Consider the following 6,000-nt stretch of genomic DNA (forward strand, 5'->3'; position numbering starts at 1 on the left):
GGGCAGGCCACCATCTTGCCTCGCAGCTGGGCTGGCAGCGGGCCTGTAAAGAAACACAGGTGTTTCCTCAGGGAGGCAGCCCCAACATGGCCATGCTTCATGTCAGAGCAGTCTCAGGTGTGTTATTTGAGCACATTTTGGTTGCCCCGGTAAAGTATTCAAGGCGGTATGCCACGCTTTACCTCACCTGTGATGTGCTCATGTCTTGTCATCTAGGAAGTGCTGGCCCACGTGCCCATAAAAGTTTAGCTTAATCATCTTAAAAACAGATGTCAAGCTGACATAGCTTCTTCACATGTAGAAAGCTTTAGCTATTATGTGGAAGTCTTGAATGGTGACCAGTGCCATAAGGGATGATACGTGTGGGTCCCTGCTGGAGAATTGCTGTATGGGTTTAGGATGACTACAGTTGCCAGAGCAGCTTTTATTCAGGGATCTGAAAGGTGTCTTTGCTCACCACCTTTACTTTACATCTTTACTGATTGCAGCTTTGCCACAGATGGATGGAGAATGACTGGTGGACTTTTATAGATGTTGTAAAGAAAGTGGTTTGTACGAGTCTGGAAAAGGAGAATCTTTTCTTATTATGCATTATTACCTGTGGACTGGAGGGTACCAACACTGTGTATCACCTTCCTCACACTCTCTGGTCCTCTTCCTACAGCTACCCAAGGCTGAAGACATTGGTTTCCGTTTGCTTCTGACTTAATAAAAGCTTTGCAGTAGATGATACAGGGATGGGGAGCAGAATGAAGCCCCTGTAATCCAAAGGGAAATGGTGAGGGATCTGCTTCAGCACCTGGAGGTGCACAAATCTATGGGGCCGGATGGGATCCATCCAAGGGTACTGAAGGAGCTGGCGGAAGTGCTCACCAGGCGACTCTGCATCATTTATGAACAGTCCTGGATAACCGGGGAGGTCCCAGCTGACTGGAGGTTGGCAAATGTGACACCCATCCATAAGAAGGGCCGGAAGGAGGATCCAGGGAACTACAGGCCAGTCAGTCTGACATCGGTGCCTGGGAAGGTCATGGAGCAGATCATCCTCAGTGCCATCACACGGCACATGCAAGAGAACAGGGTGATCAGGCCCAGTCAGCATGGGTTTGTGAAAGGCAGGTCATGCCTGTCAAACCTGATCTCCTTCTATGACAAGGTGACCCACTTAGTGGATGAGGGAAAAGCTGTGGATGTTATCAACCTGGATTTTTGCAAGGCTTTTGACACCGTTTCCCATAGCATTCTCCTGGAGAAACTGGCTGCTCATGGCCTGGACAGGTGTAGTCTTCGCTGGGTAAAAAACTGGCTGGATGGCCGTACCCAGAGAGTGGTGGTAAATGGAGTTAAATCCAGTTGGTGTCCAGTCACAAGTGGTGTCCCCCAGGGATCGGTGCTGGGGCCCGTTCTCTTTAATATATTTATCAATGATCTGGATGAGGGGATCGAATGCACCCTCAGTAAGTTCGCAGACGACACTAAACTAGGGGGGCGTGTTGATCTGCTTGAGGGTAGATTGGCTCTGCAGAGGGATCTGGACAGGCTGGACAGATGGGCTGAGGCCAATGGTATGAGGTTCAACAAGGCCAAGTGTCGGGTCCTGCACTTGGGTCACAACAACCCCATGCAGCGCTACAGACTGGGGGCGGAGTGGCTCGAAAGCTGCCTGGCAGAAAAGGACCTGGGGGTGTTGGTGGACAGCCGGCTGAGCATGAGCCAGCAGTGTGCCCAGGCAGCCAAGAAGGCCAACACCATCCTGGCCTGCATCAGGAATAGTGTGGTGAGCCGGACTAGGGAAGTAATCATCCCCCTGTACTCGGCACTGGTGAGGCCTCACCTCGAGTACTGTGTTCAGTTTTGGGCCCCTCACTACAAGAAGGACATTGAGGTGTTGGAGCGTGTCCAGAGAAGGGCTACAAAGCTGGTGAAGGGTCTGGAGGACAAACCTTATGAGGAACGACTGCGGGATCTGGGGTTGTTTAGCCTGGAGAAGAGGAGGCTGAGGGGAGACCTTATCACCCTCTACAACTACCTGAAAGGAGGTTTTAGAGAGATGGGAGCTGACCTCTTCTCCCTGGTGACAAGTGATAGGACAAGAGGAAACGGGTTCAAGTTATGTCAGGGCAGGTTTAGATTGGATATTAGGAAGCATTTTTTCACTGAAAGGGTTAATAAACATTGGAATAGGCTGCCCAGAGAGGTGGTGGATTCACCATCCCTGGAGGTGTTTAAGAAAAGGGTAGATGGTTTAGAAGTGGTGGTGTTTTTATCAGGGTAGGTTAACGGTTGGACTTGATGATCTTAAAGGTCCCTTCCAACCTCACTAATTCTATGATTCTATGATTCTATGATGGCTGGGTGCTGGATTTGTTCAACCCATCCTTCTCTCCCCTTCTCAAGGAACAGTAACTTCCCACCTGGTTTAGGGAGGACATGGTAGCAGAGTTGTGGATATTGCCTCTCTATTTGCTTCCTGGCAAAGGTTTTTAAGAACTGTCCTTCAGCCTCAAAATCACTGTCTTTGGAGAACCTAGGGTGTGAAATGAAAAGAAGACTCAGGAAAGCAGCCTGAGGTTCCAGGATAGCTTTGTTTTACTTGATTATGCTTCTCAGTACTTAAAAGCAGTAAATCATACTAATAACAAAACAATCAATCCTTTTCACGTGTCAGGCAGGATAAGACAAGTGGGTATTGCACAGCCTTGGGCCTAGCACGTCCTGTTCCTCGATGGGCTGGGGCTAAGGCAGACTTACCGGTGTGTGTTGCAACTCCAAGTGCTGAAATGACTCCATAACTGTTGATTTAGGGTCAAGTAGAGCCCCTTAAGTGCCCTTCTCCAGCTATTAAGTGCCCTAGTCCAGCTATTACCCTGCTAGGAGGTTTATTCTTGGGCTCAAGGACCTGTTCTGTGCTGGGGGAGACTCCCACCACAGCCCAGCAGAGCACCATTTTAAAACCAGGAATAGCAGGCATGGTGGCCTAGGAGAATGGACAGCTAAGGTGGATGAGAAGCCATGGAAATACATGGGCTAAAACATATATGCAGGATTGTTCTTTCTTATCAATCAAAACTATTTGAGATCTTCATCACCACTGAAAAACACTCAAATGGCTTCCTGTTCTCCTTGCATTAAGAAGAGGCAAACAAACTTTGCTACCTACTCTGGGTCCCTTTCTTAGTCTCAGATCAAAGTTACAGCTCAAGGTTCGTGTTAGTGCTCTGGCAGGGATTTTGTAGGAAAGGAAAGGGTTTCAACTGCACCTGAATATAAAATGTTTTCCAGCCATTTTTCCAGGAAAACTTGTCCTTGGCTCTGTCAGATCCTTCCCTTGTGTCTTCAGCGAGGTAAAGTGAATCTGACTCTTGGGAACAATCCTCTGGAAGAGAATGGATAATGAAATCAAACTAGATATACTGAGGCAGATTGGAAACATCAACCTTAACACAAGGGCTAAGCTCCTGGCAGGTGTTCAAGGTACTCTAAGGAGGTTTTGTATCAGGAATGAGGAAGTGTGGATGAGCGGGGTGTTTCTGTGAGAAAGTAAAAGTAGATGGAGTAACTGCTCAAGGAGGGAAGCAACAGAGGCCAAAGAGGCTAAGCTGTAGGGAAGGCAGTAACACAGCCATCCTAATGCGTGCAGGTGTGTTTTCCAAAGCTATCATGTGAAGCCAGCTGAGATATGTAAGTAAATAAAACATTTTTATTTGTTCTTTGTTGCGTTCTGATTTGCTGTTTAAGTTCTGCAATTTCTCTTTGCTGGCACAGAGACCTAAGATCAGTTTTAAAGAAAAACTAAGGTCTTTGTGTAATTCCACAACACTGAGCCTGGAATTCATCTCACCAAACTTCATCTGTCTAAAACATAGGCATCTAGTCTGAGCTGATCATCTGTATTTCTTCTGTATTGAGTAGAAGGTGAGAGAGGGAGAGAGACGGACACATTGCACAGAGTGTCCCACTTGGAGATGGGGGGACAACCACAGGATGCCTCTTCCCATATCTCTAAGCTTCCTCTATAATCTAGTTTAAAATGAAATCCTTAAGTCTGAGGTGGCCGTAGTTACACTACATTACTCTTTCACTTAGACTGAAGACAGCTTTTGCCAAACCCTGCCCATGTTTCACTGTAGCCCCCAGTGCTCTCCCGATACGGCATTCGCTCACAGGGCTGATTCTCTCCCCTCAGACCACGCAGTCCCCCTGAAATGTGTTTGCAAGCCCCAGCTAGCCATGGTGTGCTGTCCCCTTCCACTGACCACGTCTCATGTTTTTGTCACTCTCCCTGCCTGAGGTACTTTGTGCAAACAAGCAAGCAGACCCAGAAGGCATGAGTGGAACCCCAGGCTCAGCACTGATACGAGCAGCGATGCCCATATCCATTTAGACTCTTGTTATCTCCGTTTTGCAGTCAAGAAATGGAAGAACGTGCTAGCACAACATGCTGTCAGTCCTGCAGGAGATGGAGGCATTGGGGTCTGTTTTTACCATAACCCCTTAAGCAACAGGACCAGGTTTGTTGGTTTATTTTTTTAACCCTGGATGTTTTTTTTCCATGTTATCTGCATATAGCTGGTATATGGCAGCTGAGCTCCCCAGCCAAGGTCAATGATGCAAAGGTGAAGGCAAACAGGAAAGATGGGGTGGGAATGGCTTGTCCCAGCAGCATCACTGAAGTCACTCAGACTTTGACCCTACACCCAGGCAGAACAGTCCATGGGTATGGTTTCTGGTTATGTTTAATACAGTTTAAGTGAGGAGTGCCTCAAACCCACGTCCTCTTCCCACTCCTAACTACATGCTCTATATGACTCCATTGTATAGCAAGGCTAAGGGATTGGGTGGTTGATCATGGAAAGTGCACCCAGTGGATGCGATTTGCTTTCCGTTAAATTATAGATGTGATCTGCTGCACTCAAAACCACACAGTCATCGGCCCAAAGTCCAAAATCAACATCCCAGCGCACTGAACGTTACTGCCTGCCTTAGAGCGGTGACTCTCCAGCCTCCTTCATAGTTTAAAAATTAAGCTTTTTCCTTGTGTATTGATTAACTGTGGAGTATTTTACCATTCCAAGTTGCTTTTCGGTGTAAAATGCCATCTGGTTACAGTTCAGCTCAGGGTGGGGATTGTTTGTTACGATTAGTATTGTCTTATCTTTATTGAAGAATGAAGATCTGACCATAACTGCCATGCGTCTTCTGCAGCTATTGAGATTTTTCTGAAATGGATCTCTGTTGAACAGTATAAAGTCTCTCTCCTGTACCAGGACAAAAGGGAGGGCTGAAGTAGAAGAACCAACTCTGTATATCCATTTTACAATTGCAGAAGTAGAACTGCCCTCCTGCACCAACCTTGAGTTGCCTGGGCCCACTTTTTGCTGAGGGGGTAACCTGGAGAGATGCCTGTCTCCAGCAGAAGCACACAGAATATAAGAAGAATTACCCTCACTCCAGCACTCCAGCAGTCACCCGGTTTAGTGATTTCCATAGCTGGACTGTTGTGTTTAATAGGCATTAACTTCTCGTGGAGTTGTCTAGATCGTGTTTGAACCAGCCTATATTTATCTGTGACAGCTGTTCTTCAGAGGAAGCCACACCAGGGCTTAGGTACTGCCTCTGCTCCAGCCTGCCTGCTGGAGTAAATAATATTTTATCTTGAAAAAACATGCGTTAAACCTTCCGTTACACTGGTGAAACAACCTCCCATGGCTGGCAGATCAGCGAGGTTTCATCCTGGGACCTCCAGACGTCAGTATAGGTGTCACCTGAGCTAGAGAAAAAATGCCCCGAGGCCTGCTCTGCCAGTCCATTTGCTTTTGAAGGATCTAATTCCAGGGCATTTTTTTTTTTTTTTCAGTTTTTGGTGGTATTTTTCTTCTTATGCAGACTTGGTGGCAACAGCAACTTTAATGAGAAGGAGTAATGTGAAAATATAACCCCCTCCTTGTTTGGTCACACTGGGGAAGGACCATGCCCTTAAACATGCAGTCTTTCATCCAC

The sequence above is a fragment of the Vanellus vanellus genome (assembly GCF_965231255.1).
Source record: "Vanellus vanellus genome assembly, chromosome: 1".
NCBI classification, from domain to species: Eukaryota; Metazoa; Chordata; class Aves; order Charadriiformes; family Charadriidae; genus Vanellus; species Vanellus vanellus.